The sequence below is a fragment of the Nilaparvata lugens genome, chromosome 12, assembly GCF_014356525.2.
Source record: "Nilaparvata lugens isolate BPH chromosome 12, ASM1435652v1, whole genome shotgun sequence".
Taxonomy (NCBI): Eukaryota; Metazoa; Arthropoda; class Insecta; order Hemiptera; family Delphacidae; genus Nilaparvata; species Nilaparvata lugens.
Genome location: NC_052515.1, coordinates 23729080 through 23751693, shown reverse-complemented (window position 1 = coordinate 23751693; position 22614 = coordinate 23729080). Strand labels below are relative to the sequence as shown.

The window sequence follows — 22614 nt, the reverse complement described above, 5'->3', positions numbered from 1 at the left end:
CTCCTTACTGAAGAGCTCCTCTTCTACTCATGTAAATGCAGTCTCATTTTAATGCAGTAAATAAATGCTTAATGCATGCTAATGTAGTTGAATATTCACTGTTTAAAAAAGAATGTTATTCCCAAGTGTTGACAAGGAAATGCTAAACGCAGTAGATGATGAAGGAGTACATTATTCAAATCTTCTCTATCAGCGACTCAGGAAAGGAAAACAAAATCGATTCTGAAAAATAGCCATGGCCAAGCCAATAACAAGTTCAAGTTTATGTAGTCTTGTAGACTACTGTTCTGACTTCCACTCCAACATAAAACATGCACGGAGTTTCAATAACATTCCTCATTTTTCACTGGGAGCTATCCAGCTGCTGTAACTGGTATTGTACCACACGCTGTCTTTCTCTCTCATATTTTACTCTTTTTCAATTCTTTCATCTCTTTCTCGCCTTTATACGAAGTCATTTTACTTCATCTTCAAATTTCCGTCAACCATTCTCTTTCTCGTAATATTTCTTTCCAATTTTTCGCAGTCACTTCCTCTCCCTCTCTTAACAATTTCTTACAAGACTAATTCTTTTAATAATTATTATTAAACGGAAATCCCAATATAATGCTGTAATTCACCCCGAAGACTTCTGCTTATTGTAGGTTGTAGAGCATTGAATTCTCTTTGAAAAGATGTATTATTCCACTATTCCAAGTTTTCTTTTCATTGTTATAGCAGCTTCAATGTAGGGGGTGGAATTTTCACTGCTGCAACAATTGATGGTTTTACAATGATATTTGAAGGGGGTGTATGTGAGACCATCTTTGATTTTGCAGCTCAATTTAGACTAGTTAGTAGGGGAACATAGCAAAAGTGCGCATCTTTATCCCCTCTGTTGAAGGTCTGGAATCGCTGAGTTGAAAATTGTTGCAAAGTTGAAAATTTCGCCCCCTACATTGAAGTTGCTGTAACATGTGCAGGGAAATTCGTAAAAGTGTCAAATTATAAATCAAATTGAAGAGATTATAATGCTCTATCAGCTCATAGTCAGCATGGATTTTTCTCATCAATTTTTAAAAAGTTATAAGAGCAAACATTGAAAAAATTGGAGGTTGTGAAATGGTATATTTTTTATATACCAGTGTAGCTGTTGATATCCCTAGCTTGCAAATAAATTTGCAAAAAGTTAAGGCCGTCCGGCTCGCAAATATACTGGGGTCAGACCACAGCTCTAGCTCAGTGGTAGATGCATGAATATTCTCAATGTAATGAATCACCATGGGTTTCAATAACTGCTGATTAACAATTCCTACCGCTGCTCTCTTGAAGATAATTATTGAAGATTACTGATAAGGAAGTCAAAAAGATAGTTAGTGACTGATTATCAGTAACCATATACTCAATCGAGAATAATGAAAATCAACTATGGTTTTTCTAGTTGTTCCTTAAAACGCTCGTCATGAATACTGGTATGCACTAATTTATCCTTTCGAAATTCCTTGAGATTTACAACGCCAGTTCTTGAAGTTCTCTGGATCCTTATATGATATATTGTAATATAATATAATCAGTAATATTGTGCTGGCTGTATAGTATTACTATCATCAAAGGATGATAAGTAATAAGTGCTCTGAATAAGATCAATATTCATTAATTCACTAATTATATATGCTGCAGAATAAAAATGCTTGGTACCAAGACAGCTCAAACTGTATATCACGAGATGAATTAGGAAAATAATAAAAACTCTTATAAGATCTTGTATGTTGACATAAAACACAAATATATTCCCATAAAATTTATAATTATATAAAACTTCCTTATAACTATAATTCCATATAAATAAATTCTTTAATATCTCAGTTATCACAGGAGTTGTTAGCATTCACAATATTGTGAGCTACAAATATTTACTTTATTAATACTGATGTATGGACTTCAAATCGGTTCAGAATTCAACAACTTAGAACCTGTCCAGTCTATAGGTTTAATAGAACATACTTTGATCAATGAATAATAATGGATAAAAATAATAATTTAAAATCTTAGCTATGTTTTCACTCTTTGCTATTTTCTGAATACAAATTCAACATAGTCTACAGACCTGGAAAAGAAAATGCACCAGCTGATGCACTCTCTCGTATATGTATTACAGCTGGTTGTTCAACATTGAACTCAGCTTTGGCAAAATACCATGATGAACTTTGTCACCCTGGTGTAACTCGTTTCTACCACTGGCTCAGAATGAAAAATCTCCCCTATACTGTAGATGATGTAAGGAAAATTTGCTCCAATTGTGCAATTTGCTCTGAAATAAAACCACAGTATATGAAGACAAAAGGAAATCTCATAAAGGCAACAAAACCTTTTGAACGAATTAATATGGACTTCAAAGGACCCGTACAATCAAAAACAAGAAATAAATACCTACTGGTGATGGTTGATGAGTACTCAAGATTCCCTTTTGTATTTCCTTGTCCAGACATGACTGCGAGAACAGTCATAAATTGCCTGGTCTCATTAATATCAATGTTTGGCCTTCCAGCTATATTCACACAGACAGAGGAACATCCTTCATGTCAACTGAGTTGAAGAGCTTTCTTGGCTCAAAAGGGATAGCAACTAGTAGATCACGCCTTACAATCCGAGAGGGAATGGTCAAGTAGAGCGATATAATGGAATTATATGGAAAGCAATAACACTAGCTCTAAGATCACGAGGACTTGATTCAAATCGATGGGAGGAAGTGTTGCCTGATGCACTTCACTCTATTCGATCTCTTTTGTGTACTACAACAAATTGCACCCCTCATGAACGAATGTTCCTACACATGAGATCCTCAACAAATGGACAGTCACTACCATCTTGGCTAATGAGCCCAGGACCAGTTTGGCTGAAGAAAATGAACCGAAATTCAAAGCAAGATTCATCAGTAGAAGAAGTTGAATTGATTGAGGCAAACCCAGAGTATGCTCACATTCGTCGCCCTGATGGACAAGAGTCCACTGTGTCGCTCCGTCATCTTGCCCCTAAGATAACACGAAAATCTAGCGGGTAGAATGATATGATAAACCATATGTTTTCGTTGTCATTGATTCATTCATAAATATCAAATGTTGTTGATCCGTTACTAGTAGAAAGTCATGTTCAATTTTATTTGATTAAAGCTCTACAAATGAAGAGTTTACTTATTTCAGGTACCATATGTGGATTCATGCCATGCACGGAAATAAGCTTCCTATAGTAGTATTAAATATATATTTATATAGATCACTCTAGTTCTATATGCTTAATAGCGGTCGCCACGTTGCAAATTTTTTAAACTTGAATAATATTTATATAGTGCTTTGATTAATTCCCCAATTCACTGATAAAGGCCTGCTAATGAGCTCATTAGGATAACTAGCACACTCACTATAATGATGTTCTGAAGTTTGTGTAGAATAATTAATTATCTCCAATAATTAATTAGTTAGATCCTTTCGACTCTGCAGGGCTTGTGTATGGTCCGGATCACGTATAAGTCCCTATCAGTATTAAGGATATACATACGGGAATAAATTACAGTTAAGAACTCTCTAACAAACACTGAGTTCACAAACAATCAAACATTAATTACACATATTTTAATATTTTAAAAAGGGACTGGCTTGATGCTTTTAAAAATTAATTGAAAAGAGACCCTATCTCTATGTGCTGCCTTATAGGTCGAGATCACAAGCCAGAGAGAAGCAGTTCTCAGAAAATTCTCATCTCTTCCTCTAACAATTTGTAAGCCTTCCCTCTGATTGGCTTCTAGTCTTAGTAAAACGTGATATAATTGGTTACCTAAGATTCAGGGTTTCCCCAACTTTGTTATACAAAGATAAATAAAAATTTATACATAAATAGCTTATATAATAGCCTGTGAACATTCCAATAAATAAATCTCAATATATGAAGCTATAATGCGATATACATTTAATTTATGTGGTGCTGCAAATAGCTCCACATATAACGAATCTTGTACTGAGTCACCAGTATTGAGGTTAGAAATTTGAAAATGCATGCATGGATACTAAGTGAACACCAGACTGATTGAGTCACTACAAGATTTGAAACAATCGTCTGAATCGCGGGAGGCATAAACACTCGCTCACCCTTGATTCTTCTTATGACTGATTGTATAATGATAAAATTTTCAGAGGTAGTGTAGTGGTCGCTAAACACTGAATGCGAATATATTAAAACTATTACCTGTGATGAAACAGCATATAAAATCATACAGGTCGAGCAAAAATCCTGATGTAGATAATCTACGGGACTGCGTCTCTAATAAGTTCCGAAGGATTGAGATAGGGTACTAAGGACCAGAGATCGTTCGGAATATACTTCGAGAACAGAGTCTTGTCGGGCTTTATGCTCTATTGTAGGAAATTATATTATCTCCAGCTGCATCTGCCATACAGTTGAAAAATTCGCTTCCAAGCTGAAGTTGGTAACAGATAAAAGCTGATATATGAGCAGGTAAGGACAGAGAATAGGTAATCTCGATCTGACCCCACACACTACATCCACTTAGATCTGTTCCAATATCCAGGTTGAATCAATTATTTCAATGATCATACTTGATTGGTTCTTGATAATATAGAGCGTGTCAGACACAATAATTGACAGGCTTAAGAAATAATCAAACTCAGAAGACGAATTGATAAAGTGGAAATATAATATAATAAAATATATAATTTGACAGTGCAGATTTAAAGCTTGGTTTACAGATTGAGAATAGTTTAACATTGACAAAATAATTAGAAATTTGCTTGTACTCGCATGATCCAACAGAATTTATAATTGACAAATTTAACAGTTTCTTAAAAATAATGAAAACAAGTTATAAAAGGTTTTTAAAATTACTCAGGTCGTGGTTCTGGCAGCGGAGGATAGTTAATCAACCACAAGTTCTTATAAATTCTATATTGGATAAAATCTAGGATCTTAATGGTTATAAGCGCTTGACGGCATGGCCATTACTTTAACGAAGAAAAATTTTATATGTTTCTGCACTGTATTTCTTTCTAAGCGAAGATTGGGGCCCCAAATATATAAAACTCACGTGAATCCTCTTGGCGGTTGTGGTTCCTTTAGATCAAATTTTGTATGATCAGTGGTTGGTCCAGGCTTCGGTCTTAGCACGTGTGGAATTTTAATTAAATATTTCCTTCACCAAATAAATTAGGGAATAATTAAATTTGAATTTCTAGAGTAATCAATTGATAAATAAATCTACAAAACAATAGATAAATTAGCCTGAAATATTGGCTCACAGATAAAAAATACAAAAATCGAATGAAATTTCACTAATAGGTCTTTGGTAACTTTTTAACAAGGTCTTAACTGTGAGGATTTTAAAAGGGAAGTGTCTTGCCTTCTTCTAAGACTTTGGCTAGAACCTTTTTCTAAGAATCTCTGTGTAGTTAATTTGCATGAAAATTCGCCATTGGTAGGATGATTATGACGTAGGCATGACGTCAGTGGCAGGCAGTGAAATATAATTCCTTTGATTACAATAATAACTTAATTTGTATAATTTTTTAAATTGCTTAATTCTCTAGATACAGTTCCTCTATACAGTGTACATGCACTAGCATATATGATAAGGCATGTTTGCTGGCTGATAACAGATTAACATATGATGCTTTCAAACGACCATCTTTTTTGGTGCTATTTCTATGACATATGATTGGTTTAGACTTGCCAAAGAGATTCATTCACCATGTGACTCAGTTGAATCAATAATTTATAATTTAATATTTCTATACAATTCTTATTATATTCGAAACTGTTATAATTAATTTTTGCTGCTCTTATCAGTGATACAATATTCATGCCATGACCTAGTTCGTTATAACAACATTTGACATTATAATGTAATTTCGTGAGTAATAGATCATTTTAACAATAATACATACATTTTATTTTTCTATTTGAAATTATTTATCCTTTTTCAATAGATCTTAATTTTAGAAATAATATTATAGCTTGCATGAAAACCTGGCATGACATTTATAATATATTGAGTCAGTCAGCTGTGTCTGAGCTGCTACAAAACATCTGATCAATCGTAAACAAAAGTGTAACCTCCAAAAGTTCAATGAGCAATTCATAAATGGTTTGTACTTAATTTGCAAAATAATTATAATTTTATTTAATAATTCTTTGAAAAAATGCATAGTAAAAAACGGTACTCTTATCTTATACTTAGCTGTTGATAAGGAAGCCTTATTGCTCGGGTGCTCACTGTTCGTTTGACAAACCTTTGATTTTATAAGGGTAATTATAATTTTTCTAGTTAATTCTCTCCTTTCATGAGATTTACTCAAAAGATTCATCACATTTATTATGTGAGCTTTGTATACTCTTAGTTTTTCATACTTTTTTAGATTTCAATAAATATTCGAATAACATATTAATCGCTGTTTTCTCATTACATAAACCTTCTTTAACATAAATAATATTTACAATTATCTGAGTAAATATAATTTAATTTGTAATAGTTGAGTAAGCAATCAGCTGATTTATTCGATATTAATTCAATAAATTGTTGATTGATCTAAGATCGATTGACATATTAAATCAAAACAAAGGATTCTAACCTCAAATTGTACAAGCAATCTTTTTTTTATAATCTGCCAATAATAAACAAGCCGCTTTATAATTTTATTTCTGCCAAAGAATTTTCATTACTGCATGATTATAAATTTGCATGGTTCTCTTATCGCTTTATAGATAATATGACTACTCTTTATCATAAATAATATTCGATTTTATTTGAGTGATACCTTGACTGGGCTATCTATTCTTTCAATTCCACAATTCTACTAAAAATTAGTTGTTTACCTCAAAATTATTTTATGGTGAAAAGACACAACATCATAAGGTAAACGTGTTTTTTCAAAAATGTCACACCTTCAAGAGCGGATATCTCTAAAACTAGAGAGGATATAGAAAAAGTTTTAAGATGAATATCGTAGGAAATTATGTGAGCTTCAATTTTGTATATAACAGTTTTGTCCAGAAGATACAATTTTTTTGAGTTATATGCGAGAAACCAAAAAATGTTGACTGCGGGGTCAAAAATTGTTTTCCAAACTTTTCCCTCTACAACCTTTCTTTGACTGCACTACAATGAACTAAAAAGTATTAAAATAACGTTGTATTAAATAAGCTATGTTTTGAAATAGCTACAATACTCTGGGACCTGATCACATGCTTTTCCAAACGTGGGATTTTTCCAATTTGAAATTTGATGACTATGGATGAGAATAGTTTTTGAGAAGAATTGACTGTAAGGCCCCGCACACACACATCGATTTTTGTTCGTTTTTTATAAGGACGGCAAAATACATTCCTTATAAATTCTATTGCGTTAAACAGATGATGTTTGTCAAGTTCCGTTCAATCTGATAGAATTCATAAGGACGGAAGAATATCGTATGAACAAAAATCGATGTGTGTGTGCGGGGCTTAATGACTGTAACGTATTCAATATGCGAATATTCCCAATTTCAGTTATAATAATCTGAAATATTTCTTCTATGTTTGGTTTTGAAACATCTAAATTTGAAAATCTACTTTTTGTGAAAATATTCAAGGACTGAAAACTATGTGAAGTGAACAACTACCAGACAACCTATTTCGGACTGTGCGTAAGCTTATCTAAATTTGGGAGAGGAATAGCACAAGGTTACCTTATTTTTTCTTCTCCCTATTATTTCGATGATGTACTTATTGTATGAATGGATGACTGAAAGTAGTTGAAGTAATCGAAGGTGCAGGAAAACTTGAATACAAAATTTCGGGTTGATGAGACAATAATTTTTTTTCTACATTTTTGAAAAATCGTAAACGTGAAGCAGGTTGCAGACCCTACTCCTTACTGAAGAGCTCCTCTTCTACTCATGTAAATGCAGTCTCATTTTAATGCAGTAAATAAATGCTTAATGCATGCTAATGTAGTTGAATATTCACTGTTTAAAAAAGAATGTTATTCCCAAGTGTTGACAAGGAAATGCTAAACGCAGTAGATGATAAAGGAGTACATTATTCAAATCTTCTCTATCAGCGACTCAGGAAAGGAAAACAAAATCGATTCTGAAAAATAGCCATGGCCAAGCCAATAACAAGTTCAAGTTTATGTAGTCTTGTAGACTACTGTTCTGACTTCCACTCCAACATAAAATATGCACGGAGTTTCAATAACATTCCTCATTTTTCACTGGGAGCTATCCAGCTGCTGTAACTGGTATTGTACCACACGCTGTCTTTCTCTCTCATATTTTACTCTTTTTCAATTCTTTCATCTCTTTCTCGCTTTTGTACGAAGTCATCTTACTTCAATCTTCAAATTTCCGTCAACCATTCTCTTTCTCGTAATATTTCTTTCTAATTTTTCGCAGTCTCTTCCTCTCCCTCTCTCAAACATTTCTTCCAAGACTAATTCTTTTAATAATTATTATTAAACGGAAATCCCAATATAATGCTGTAATTCACCCCGAAGACTTCTGCTACTGCAAAGATTGACAACAGGGTAAACAGCTAGATGAAATTCTATGAGCGTTACTATACAAAAATTCCCGGACTGACAAATAATTTTTTTATAGTAGCGCTCATCGAATTTACATCTATAAATGGAAATTATTAAGTTTATAGCTGTTAACCCTGTTTTCAATATTTGCAGTAGCAGATTCGGGGTGATTTACAGCATTTAATTGGGATTTTCGTTTAATAATAATTATTAATTTATTAGCATATGAATAATGCAACAGTAAGTTCCATATGATTCCTTCCAAGATAATTCTTTCTTTATCTTTCACAGTTTTCGACAAATTTTGTTCTCCTTGTCACCCGTTCCCTCACTATTATAATATTATCTCTTATATTATCTGCCTCTCACATTCAGTTCCTATAACTTTTCCTCTCTTAAGTTTGATTTTTCTCCTCTCTCTCATAGTTTTTGTATATTTTTAGCTCACTCTTCCACCTTCTTCATATATTTTCTATATCACACTTATTCAGTTTCTATAAGTTTTCCTCTCTTAAATCTCATTTATCTCTTATACGGTATTTCAAAGTTTTGGTCTATAACTCACTCATTCATCTTCTTCTCTCTTCCTCAACCTAGTTTTCTCTCCCTCATCTACTCTCTCAACATAGAATTTCTTCTTATTTTTTATTCTCTCACTGATTTGAATATTTTTTAGACTACCTATTCTTCCTCTGTACTGAATCTTTTCCTCGTCATTCTCTCTGTCTCAACTTATCTCTCTCGTCTCAATTTTTTTTCTCTCTCAGGTTTTCTTTCTTTGTTTTGTTGTCTGGCAATGTATGAGTCACCGTCCACTATAGCACTGTAGTACTACAGTTTAATACTATAATACTTAACACCGGGGGGGCAGACACATACATCACTATACCGTTACACCTTACTGGCGCATTATGGACACGGTTCATACTACACAGCTCACTTTACTACTCTCTTCTTCCTTTTCTTCTTCTTCTTCTTCTTCTTCTTCTTCTTCTTCTTCTTCTTCTTCTTCTTCTTCTTCTCTTCTTCTTCTTCTCGTTCTACTCCTTCCTCTTCTTCTAATGCTACTGCACTTCTTCTACAGTTCTCTTTCAAATTTATTCCCCCCTCTTCCTACACACCATCACTATCCTGTTTCCTGTCCACTCTTCCTTTTCCGATATGCAAATAAACTTCAACAAACAAACTCACACATGAAGTTTAACAGTTATATTATTTTGCACGTTAATCTAATTGATTTCATTTTATTTGTTGAAATCAAACTATATTTATAATTTATCTATATCATACTTTTCATAGATACCATCTATGCCTCTACTTAATGCATAACATCTTCATCCCAATTATACTCCGTACAAAATAACTTTTGACTTTGAGGAATATGCGGCGCAGAGAAATGGAGGGGGATCATCCAATTATTGTGATGGATAGAGTCGTAGGTAGAAGCTCAGTTGCCAATTTGTCGATTAGAATCAGTCGAGTGAGGGCTTCCAAGCAGGAAACTCCATATGTGCACATGAATACTCAAGAGAAATTAGAAAATGCTGACCGGTGCAGAATGGTTGTATCCCTACCTCTGTTTGCCTTCTCTGCTGTGCATGTCACTCCCAAGTCAGAAGTTATTTTGTACAGAGTATAATTTCTGTTGGCTCTTCCTTTCCAGATTTGCAACTTTACCTCACGAAACAAACTCTGAAGTTCAACAGAGACATTATTTTCCACGATTTTCTGATTGATGTTAAATTATTTTGTTGTGATCAAACTATATTTTAGATTGATGTATTACGAGAGCAGCCTAAAAAGTTCTCATCTAACCATGAAGATAACAGAAATCGTGACCATATTTGGAAGTATTCAACGAAAACCAAGTTCTTGGGCGTGTCTAGTTTCAAACAATCAATTTATTTAGCCTGGCGATACGGTAGTATATAAGGCTACGTCACAAAATATTTTATAAAATCACAATATATAATGAAATCATAATTAGTGAATGAAGATATTTCCTGTCCTGTCCTGGTCAATCGTAGGGCTTCACCCACACTATATATTCTGCTGCTCAATGTTCAAGCTTTCGGTTTACTAGAGATTGATAATCGTGTAACAACCGAGTTCTGTCTATCAAACTGTTCCAATAAATTAGTGGTTTTGACAATATCAAGACGTTCTCATCCAATTACTACAATGTAATTATTTTTTCCTACAGTTACGTTGAAAAGTGGCCATTGCTGCACTGATTACAGAACGCAAAGAATCACTTTTCCGCTCTAGTGCGGGAAAAATTTTTCCTGCACTCCAGATTTGCAACATGGCAACGCAAAATAGTTGGTGGGTTATATGGAGCACCAGTGCAGCAAAATCAAAATTAAGTTGGTAACTATAGTGTGGTGGTGCACGTTATAAGATTCTTAATGGGGTGGACAACAGTGGATGACAGCCACCACATTCAGAACACAGCCATTCAAACACACATACTATATTCTATTTTATTTATTAATAATAAAATTATTAATAAAATTATTACTTTTCATATTAAATGGTAACTGTAGGAAAAACTTAATGTGAAATACGTGCGCAAAGTTCCTCTGCTGCACTCAACAAACCATTCCGCCCTCGCCTACGGCTCGGGCGTAAACGTTTCTTTCGGAGCAGCAAACTGTCACTTTGCGCACTAGTTGCACAAATAACTATTCTCTCTCATGTCTACAAGAAACGTGAAAGATTCCGTACACATGGATGTAAGTGACATATTATTCATGTTTTTTCCTTGATGCATTATCGTAAGGTAAGTTTAAGCCATTTTATACTGATATGCTACTGAATGGAACAGAATATATATTGTTATTCTGATGCTCAATGTATTGATTATTCTGATGTTTTCAGTTTAGTAGATATTGATAATGAGGTAGCATCCTGAACTAGTATCACAAAATTATTTCGATAAATCAGTGATTTCGACAATAGCCTATAAAGTCGTTCCCATTTGTTATGGATATCTAACACAACAACAACAGCAACACAGATAATTATTAGTATAGGCTTAACATGTCTTACAAGACATACTTGTCTTGACATATCTTGTCAAGTCTTACAGTCTTGTAGGTCTTGGCTTAAACTAGACTCAATTTGGCTAGTTGTTGCTCAACAACAACAGCAACAACGACAACAACACAGAAACTGATAATTATTAGTATAGGCTTAAACAAGACCTAAAAGACATACTTGTCTTGACATATCTTGTCAAGACATAAAGTCTAGGAGGTCTTGGCTTAAACTAGACTCAATTCTCTTCTATAATAAAATCTATTTCACAAAACAATCTTCTATTTCCATAGTGAGTTACATCTTTTGGTGAACCTGTGAGTCACAGCATGATCATAGTGATTTGTCAGTTGAAAATCCCAAAGTAATCGAAGCATAACAACGAAAACGAAGGGGTGCTTCTTGTAGCGTAACCGACTCAGTGAGGCGACTAAGAATTCTATGACTACAACATTGTCCATTCTTACACCTGACCGACATGTGCATTTGTGTGAAATGTTAATAACACTCACAATGCTCCAACACTATCAAGTCATAAATAATTCAGTATATTATGATAAGCTAGCTTACAAACACTTCTTGTTACTTCCTGGTGACATTGATAGCATATTTTCACATCCATAACTCTCAATGCCATGGATATCCGTAGCTTTAAGCCGTGTCCACACTGAACAATGTTCGACAAACATGTTCGGCAAACATGTTTGTTGAGGAGCTCAGGGACAAACATTTTAAAAAGTTTAATCAATCAATCAATTCTATTAGAAAAACATTTTTACATTGTTGGGTCCTGCTAAACCTGTGGGTTTTCAGCAGGTGCCAGATCAAAACAAAATTATTCACAAAGTTAAATTGAAATTAAGAATAAATGAAATAAAATAGCTTGTCGTGAATCAAGAGTAATTTAAAAGAAATAAAATAAAAGGATTACAATCATAATGAGAAACTATAATAAACATAATAATTAGAATTAAAACAAATAAGGAGTTAATCGAGAACTAAAAGGAGTTAAGGAAGGAAAAAAGGAGGAAATATTTTATACAATATTAATTATTACTGAATTATTAGTCGTTCAGGCTGGCGGCAGTGACTTTACAACAGACAAAATAATTTGGAACCAGCAAAATAGGCTAATTGAAAAAAAGTTCATCGAACCCAAGCCTATTAGGAATTATTATTCAAATATTAATAAATAATATTAATTGTTTATTTCAGAGTTCTATTATCACTGTATTTTATTCTCATCTTGATTTTACTGAATTGAAATCGAGAGCGAATTGTTTATTAGATAGATCATTACATCTGTTTTTGAGTAGTCTCTTATGTTTGCAGGTAGTTTGTTGAAAAGGAAGGGTAGTATGTAGAACAGAGATCTTTTTCCATAAATATTATCAAATAGTTTTGTACAATCATTGTTTGTCAAACAAAAAATCACTGTTTCTCCAAATATTTTCAGTCTTTGCTGTAAAACATAAAGGTTGAAAAGTAGTACGGTACCGTGGAAAACTCTCGTCAAATAACTTTCCTTCTCTTTTATTCCCTTTCAAACATTTCTCTCGTTCTCTCTCACTCTGTCCCTCCTTCTTACAATTGTTATATTCAATTACGTACTTTCATAAATTCCCATATCTTTTAATTGAAGAGACTTGAAATGTTGTCAAAAAATCCCTTTCAAAAAAAATTTCCAAGTCTCTTCAATCATGGAAAAGTTCCACAACATCAATATTCACTCTACAAACTTAATTCATATCTTTTCTCCCTTTTCTCCCACATGTTTTTGAGCGAAGAATCAAGTATCAAAAATATAATAGTTTTGCAAGGGTCATAGAAACCAGAGAGGAGAACAGTATCTTGGTGAACACCTCTGATAATGTTTTAATAGTCCCGCTCACTATCAGTTTACAGCTAGTGTCAACACACCCGGCTAATTTACAATTTCCTCCCTCCAGTCTCCCAATTTCCGTGTCCCTCACATCCATGTTCACGCCAGCTACAATGAACAAGTAAAGAAGCAAATCTCGGCAGGACAATCGCAGGATGTGACGCCATCATTATTGTTTTATTAAGCTGAGGAACTAGCAGGAGTCAGAGCATTATGTGAATCGTAAATAAATTTCGTGTCAGATTCACTTCAAACAGTCAGCAAACCCCATGAATACCACCAATGCTCCCCTTTCAAACAATGCTGACAGTTTCACTATAGCTGCAGTTATATTCCGCGCATGCACTGTACGTGCCACCTTTTGTCTCTAATTTTTTCGGCGTTTCTCACGACGAAGCAATAAACATGATTAATTGCCCGTTTCCTCCTGTGTCATTTCATTTTTGTCTACCTCTTCTAGGAAACTCAGGGGAGAATGGGTGATTCATGTCCTTGGCAGTTATAATTTTCCAAAAACCATGAATGTGAATTTCATTGGTTCATAATAGAATAGAATGACTTTTTTATTTGATGACGTGCCGAGTAATAGACAGTAATGTCATGTCTACTACTGGACCATGTAGATAATAATGTAAATTGTAAAAGATGAATGATATTTGTAGCACCTAATTTTAGAGTATTGACTGATCCAAATGAAGAATGTCCTTGAAAGTTATAATTTCTCGAAAACCATGTGAATTTGATTAAATTCAAGAACTTAACCCATACTACTTAATTCAGGAACTATAAGACTCAACCTATTTCGGACTATGTGTAACCTTATCTGAATTTGGGAGAGGAATAGCACAAGGTTACCTTATTTTTTCTCCGCCTATCATTTGATGATGTACTTATTGTATGAATCAATTAACGTCAATAACATGTTGTGTAGCTCCTGATATAAGGGTATCAAATTGATTAGCAGTGATATCTAATAGCTCAAATTAGGTTAGAGATGTGCTCTCAGTCTGTTGAAAGGGTGACTGCTCCACCAACTAAAAGTAGTCATTAAAGGAAAAATCCCATCACTTAATGCGGAATTCAAGGTGGACGAATTTCAAAATAGAACAATGAATCTTGAAATCGAGTAATTGATAAACATGACATTAGAGTAAATATTCTTTCAAGAACACTCTCAGCTCCTCTCATGAGCAGGTTTGTATCTAACCTCGATTTTCAATGTAGAATTGTGATGATTATAGTATGAATGATATAATTTGAAAGCTCACTTTGAATTACGTAACATGCATAATCACTGAAGAGGATACTTTAAAATTATGACTTTAGATTGAACGGATTGGAATTGTATTATTGAAGCTGTATTCTTACACGTCATCTGGAAGATGCTATAAATGAAAGGGGGAAATGCAAGCGCATTTTATGGCCTGTTCTATTGTCGTTTAATGGATAAGTAAGTGTGAGTACCACTTAGCAAGATATAAACGTCTCTGAGTGAAAGTGATACTTCTCACTTACAGCCTTCAGTTCCTCATAGTTCTGCATTGATGCAATAGAAGTAATGTTCAAACGAGATTGTTTAAAAAAATAACAATAAATACTTCATTGTAAGTATCATAAACGTAATTTTATCGCAGAATGCTGAGAATCTCATACACCGATCATGTTACAAATGAAGAGGTTCTGAGGAGAATGGGTAAGAAACTGCAACTCATTGGTGAAATCAAGGAGCGCAAATTAAGGTACCTGGGTCACATAATGAGAGGTCACAAGTATGGAATATTGCACCTCATTATGCAAGGCAAAATAACAGGTAGGAGGTCAGTGGGGCGAAGAAGGATATCTTGGTTGCGCAATTTAAGGGATTGGTTCAAGTGCACCTCAAATGAACTTTTCAAGTCAGCTGTAAGCAGGGTGAAAATTGCCATCATGATAGCCAACCTCCGCCATGGAGACGGCACATGAAGAAGAAGAAGAAGTATCATGAAAAGGCGTTAAGAGCTGATCGTTGAATTGGTAACGTGTGAATGATTAAAACGTAGTCAATTTTTTTCTTGCTGGGATACATGTGTTTAAGATTTGTCATGAAAAGCATGATAGTAGGGAAGAATCACCGTATTGGTGGTGCCCAAAACATCATTTTGAACTTTTTACAGAAATCGATCCTAGAATAAGAAAAAGTACCAATGTTTTCTCTATAACTCAATCAAGAATTTGAATGCAGGTGTGTTAATTCGTCTCAAGATCTTAATAGTCGAACTGACTGTTGAAAAAATTGGAAGAATCCAGGATGTCGAGCTAAATTTATATATCGTCGTAGTACTAACTTCAAAAAACTAGTTTTGAGAAAATCGCATTTGAAGTTTTTGTAAAATTGGAATGGCTCCCAGGAAATCAATCAACATCAAAAATGGAAACTCTAAATTCAGAATGAGAATGACAATGCTTATTTAGGAGATAGCATCACAAACTTATGGAATACAATAATATTTTTAGTAAATAAAATAAGATTTTTAAAGATGTTACATACATAGTGACTTCTGCATGTCAACACTCTGTACATTTACTCACCTTAATGACATTCACTTTAGGTGAAGTAATAAGTAATACGCAGTAATACAGTAATGTTCAAGTTTATCTCAAATTAACTAAAATAATATTATAATATTTTGATTTTTGAATTTCAATTATTATAGCTGTGAAAATTATTCTCTTGAACATTATTATTAGAAATAATAAAATATATATAAAAAACATCAATATTCAATTTTTTAAAGAAAGAGTTTGATAAGCAATTTTGCTTGCAATTTCTCGAAATTGAACAATCCAGCAAAATGCTGTGCAAACTTGGTACTTTTTAAAGTCATGTCAATTTCTTTGCAAGAAAAATGACTCCTTGTATTCAGGCATTAATGCAGAAAATGACAAATATTGAAAAATACATAAGACAAAACTTATTATGCATAATAACTTAATACTATTAAGTTGGACAAATTTTAACTTCAATAACAATTAATGAATAATTAAGTTCAGTTTATAAAAGTTTCCAAGTGAGAGGTACTAGTAACTGAGTGAATAGAGATGTTACTATTTTCGGCAATTTCTATTTATATGAAGATATGCATATTGCAAAGAACATATCTATTTCATTTTTTCAGAGATTAAGTAGAAAGGTAGTAACTCTTTCTCAAACACCTTTTCATTTTCTATTCATACGAAGATATTCCTAAGAACATATATTTATATATTTGATTAAACAGTGGCAAATCATTTAAAAATCATTTTTATTCCAGTATTTCGGTTACTTTCAAACCCATCCCTTTGTTCCAAACCATTAAACCCCATCCCAGAGAGGAAATACCCAATTTCAAACATAATTGCCTTACTAACTGGGTGAGAAACCCTCAACCCTTATCCAAAACCTCCCTTTATTCCTACCGAAAAAGATTCCCAGATTCACTGATTTAGCGGCCCCAAAACCATCAATCATTCAACTCCAATTAGGCTCCCTGTAGTATACAACCGAAATTATTAATTAAACTCTAACAAGCGATGCCAGATGAGAAGTGAGCAGTTGAATTGGCCGTTTTATGTTTGATTATAGAGGTGGTCCTAATTTATTGCCTCCTATCTGATCAATTTACACCCGACCAACAGATTGATCTAATTTCAGCGGCTTTTCAACATCAATCTTTCATTATCCATTGTGGTGGTAACAAACTCATTGACTATACTACAATTGACAGGCTGCTGTTAACTAGATAACATTATGTTGTAATGGGGCGTTCATTGATGGCGTTGGGCTGAAGGTGATAATTTCCAAATGATGTTAGTAAACAAGTTGTAGTACACTGAGTAACATGTAGTTTGAGAGCCTGGAGTGGTTGGCAGGCAGGTTAATCACTTATTCATTTACTACACTACATAACCTGGAACTAGATTTACAGTGATCTTACAATTATGCATTAATAAACAAAGATTAACAATGATAACTCAGAATAGATTGATGGGATTAACATAAAATTATTGCCTAATAAACAGTTACAATAATAATAATATCGAGTGACCTGGCTGGCTCAGGTCTGGTGTCAGAGTTTTCAGGTCGCAACTGATCAATTTCAGGGACTCTGACATGACCTAACGAATGCTTTTTAGACAGCCGGGACCAACGACTTAATGTGTCCATCCGAAAAACGTTACAATGATAACTTAGAATCAATTGATTGGATGAATTTATTATTATTTCATAGAAACATGTAAGATAAGATACTCCTTTATAGAAAACAAAACATTACTATTCCATTAAGTCTTGAGAGTTGTTTATGAATGATTAAAAGCCGAAAGTTGATCAAGGTCAATGCAACGGAAACGTTTGTGTGGAATAATAATAATTAAATACGTATCTTGGAATTTTTGTAGTCAACTTTTCTCACTGAAAACCTCTCAATTATTTCATATAATTTAGAATTTAGCAGGAGGTTTTTCTATATTTGATACAGATCTCACACACTTTCTCTACCGACGTTGAAGCCCGAAGATTAATTATTTTGATCCTTCATTTCTTTTCCCTGGAAGTATATTATAATATATTATAAGAATATAGCTTTATTCACATTCTTAAAATAACAAAACCTCTCTTATCAGGTATATGTGGTTGGCAACAAATAAAATTTCACATTATACAACTTTTCACTTTCCAATTCCAATTCAGTGTCTGTCAATTATTTTTTGTACATCTTCTCATGTCTCTAGCTTTGGTCAGCCACAATTGGAAGTATATCATGACACATGAAGCTCAAAAAATATTCGAATACTAATCAATAACTTCCTTTTTATAATTTAATTCTCATAATTTATTGAAAACCATCAAGAAAACCCGCAAACTTTCCATATACAGTACCTAAGAACTATCATTCCTAGAAAAGTATAATCCCTTTGTATCATTGTTTAAAACTTCGATCAGCATCAAAGTTTGAGTCTGTATCTATGGGAAAATCTAGTTTAGTATCGGAAGCAATAGGTGAAGTCGGGTCGCCGCCAACCTGTCTCCCCAACAACTAAGCTCCACGAATTTTCGATCACAGGCGTCAGTCAATCCCCTGGCAAAATATACCATTGCCGTGAACTAAAGTGGGAAAGAAATTACTTTTAACACGGCTCTTTCTCGAGGACGGAGAGGTCCGATGCTCTATCCTCCACTAATCACTCCCACTACCTAGCAGCATTCTCCTTCTTTTGTGTCTGTGTGAGAGAGCTTTCCAAAGCGATGCACCAACACAACCCTTCCAGCTATTGCTGGCAATGTTCCAAGTCATATACTGGTCAGCAGGTATAATATTGTTTTCATCACAAGAGCATGAAGCAAAATGACACGGCGCATTCAATTGTGCGCAGGATGTCTGTCTGTGTCTATGCTAAAAACTGTGGAGGGAGAAATGAGTTTCTCCTCTTCATGCTAAAAGTAATATATCTCAGACTTTAGTCTCCCCGCAGCCAATCCCCTACTGGTTAAGAGGGGACTAGTTGTCGGGACCGTAGACGACAACCAAGCTCCTCAAACGCTCACGACAACCAAGCTCCTCAAACGCTCACGACAACCAAGCTCCTCAAACGCTCACGACAACCAAGCTCCTCAAACGCTCACGACAACCAAGCTCCTCTCTCAGGAGCTCAGTTGACGCCGTCAACCAATCTCCTCAAAAGTGGTTTTAAAAGGAGCTCAGCTGACGGGGAACTTAGCTGTCGGAGAGCTTGGTTGGCGCATTTCCATGAAGTCCATCATGCTTGGATCCTCTATTAGATGACAAAGACTAATAGAATACTACCGTTAGATTAGATTGATGTTCAACGGATATGTCTACTCTTGCCTACTTCACCTACAACTAAAACAAAACTGTTCTACATTGGTTACAAACATCATCAACCCGGTGACCTAAAGAGAATCAGCTCTCCTGTCTTCCCGGCTACCCATTCTAGTTAACATCTGTCATTTCCTCCATTTAACGACATTGGAAACAAAAAACACAATGGAAACTTTCCTCATCCTATAGTGAGATTTAAGTTTGAACTGTCAGAGTTCTCTATATTCATCAGATCATTGCTCCCCATTCAACGGTTGCTGTCAGTTTGAATTGAAACTGTTTGGGATGCACTCAGCGTGAGACTACCCTGCTTACAAACAATACCGATCTGACAGCAAGTAGATGGTTATCAGCATTCGAAAGGGAAATAGACCTAATTACACGGCAGCAAACTTTTGAAAAATTATTATAGAAAGACAAACATCTGTGAATATGATGGATGGATAGCGGTACTAGGCCTATAGTCAGGTTCACTTCAATCTGCCAGTATTGATTGTGTGCGAATGCCAACATATTGTATAGTAAATCTCACTATAGTTTGAAGGCATCCCACTGTATCTGTGGATCAGTCGGTCGCTTTAGGAGAACTCAGCTCTCAAATAGAAGGAGAAAGCATGGGAAGTCTTAAATCTACAGATCTGATGGTAATAAGTCTTCAACAACGCTAAAGAAGATTAGTTTTATCCTTGTTTTGGTCGCTTTCTCAATGGTGATGTTGGAGAACTGGTGTGTGGGCTATTTCATTTGATAGAACTCATTTTGAAGGGGAAAATGATTCTCAAAGCAAAAAATCCTCAAGAACCATTTGATGTTTTTAAAATTTTCCCAAACTCTCTCGCTCTGTCTGTCTCTGATGGTTAAACATGATCTAGAAGGATAGATAAGAGCTGGTAACCATGGTAATGAATAAAATATTATGGATAATCCTTCTCGGGGAAGGTAATCCCTTCTCTAACTTGTGGTTATCCATAATCTAGTATCTAGAAGGATTGGTGGTTATCTTTGATGGTTATGATTGATCTACAAGTATCGATAATTTTTATTCATGGTGTAGAAGAATATATAATGGATATACATGATCTAGAAGGATAGATAATGGTTATCCATGATCTAAAAGGATATATAATGGATGTCCATGATCTAGAAGGATAGATAATGGTTATCCATGATCTAGAAGGATAGATAATGGTTATAAATGATCTAGAAGGATAGATAATGGTTATTCATGATCTAGAAGGATAGATAATGGTTATCCATGATCTAGAAGGATATATAATGGATATCCATGATCTAGAAGAATAGATAATGGTTATCCATGATCTAGAAGGATATATAATGGATATCCATGATCTAGAAGGATAGATAATGGTTATTCATGATCTAGGAGGATAGATAATGGTTATAAATGATCTAGAAGGATAGATAATGGTTATTCATGATCTAGAAGGATAGATAATGGTTATTCATGATGTGGAAGGATATATAATGTATAATGGATATCCATGATGTGGAAGGATATATAATGTATAATGGATATCCATGATCGAGAAGGATAGATGATGGTTATCCATGATCTGGAAAGATAGATTATTGTTAACGGTTATCTAGAAGGAAATAAAGTGTTGGATGGAGTAGCCTACTGTACCTTCTCCTGGAGAAATATTGAATAAAAACATGAATTACAGGAATTACGTTTGAAATAATACTTACAGGAAAATATAATTATTCTCCCATGATGTGTATGATGTCACCGTTCCTCCTTCAACATGATGTTGGCTGGATTTCGATCATCATTCTCCAATCATTCTTTCTGTAAATGAAACAAGAAATGTTATCATTGAAAAATATTGTCTATAATCATAAAAACATTCATTTCACTCAAATGAATTGCAAGCAAAAATACTAGCGTTTCAACCTTACAAACTTATTACCACCTTACTACCAACTACATTGGAGTGATCTATGGTTCTATGCTATTCAAATAATTTCATTCAATGGTTTTCAATCGATATCACAGGTCTGAATCAATGTATGCGAACTTATAATTTTAAACAATTCCATCCGACTATCTATGTGTGGCGGGCCACAGTTCATCAATTCGGTCAACCTGACACTCGACACCAACAACAGAGAAATTGAAGAATGAAGGTGAAGAAAGAAATTGACGAATATCCGATCATGTCAAATGACTCAAACATGATTTTGTCCCTCCTACTCTTCTCAATCTAGATCTATTCTAATCTAGACCTAACCTAGGTCGTCGCATCTCGTAAAAGTATGCTTTAAGCTCTAAGTCGGAAAGTCTTTCTCCAACGTCAATATAAGCTGAATAAGTCCAATTAGGATGAGGAGACTGTGAAAGGACTCTTAAGATAATACTTTGGTTGTCAAGTTCTAAACTGATACATTTATGATACAAATTATACATTTTTTTGTTTTTATTTCTTCATAATCTGACGCTCGACAGAAATATAGAGCAAGAGTGTTTAGAGTAGGATGAAAACTTGTTGAATTGAACCAATTCTGTTCAGTTAGAACCAAGAAATACTGAAACACAAGAGCACGAATATCAGAGACATTGAGATGAATTATTGTAATATTGAAAGTAGTTCAAGTGCAATATAAACTCGACTACAAGAAGAGGCTACGTATAAGATATTTGGAAAAAAGGTATTTTCACTCGACTACAAGAAGAGGCTACGTATATTTGGAAGAAAGGTATTTTTATTTCAGAAATAGTTTTCAAGTAATCTCTATTTTGAAGGTGGAGATCCAATTTGATTGGTTTTTTTTAATGAATGGATAATGAATTTATTGTCAAATACAAGAAATATTTTCACAAATAAAACAATCATTAAATTACAATAGTTTTTGGCGTGACTGGAAAAAGAAGCCTTGAGCGCCAGCCACGAGTTCTAAAAATAGGAAATACATTTTTTCATCTAATAACAGCAGTACAAATGATACAATTCTGTTGATGGATGATAATCTATGGATGATGAATTTTATCAATAATCAAGTACTTTATAAACAAAATATAGATGCACAGAAAAATAATATGAAAATTGTCGAGTTTTAATATTTTTTACACAATTTATATTGCCAAAAATTGGTCATTCAGCCAACTCAATTCTCAATTTTAATATAAAAGTTTTGTTTTACCCTCGATTTTATTAATCTCAATTTGGTTTTTGTTATTTTATCCTAGTCTTCCGGAATTTTATTTATAAGTTTATTACTCTGATATTCAAATTGGTGTTTACTACTACAAGAAGAATAATTCTCTGTTA

The 22614-nt window shown here is 34.0% G+C and overlaps 1 protein-coding gene across 1 annotated transcript in view; it reads right to left on the bottom strand.

The window, feature by feature from the left end:
- Window positions 1–22614, bottom strand: part of LOC111051591 (ras association domain-containing protein 10-like) — a 120995-nt gene that overhangs the window by 11697 nt on the left and 86684 nt on the right. The window contains exon 3 of the mRNA XM_039439217.1: window positions 21035–21134. The gene's annotated coding sequence lies outside the window, so the exon portion shown is untranslated. The remainder of the gene's footprint in view (window positions 1–21034; window positions 21135–22614) is intronic.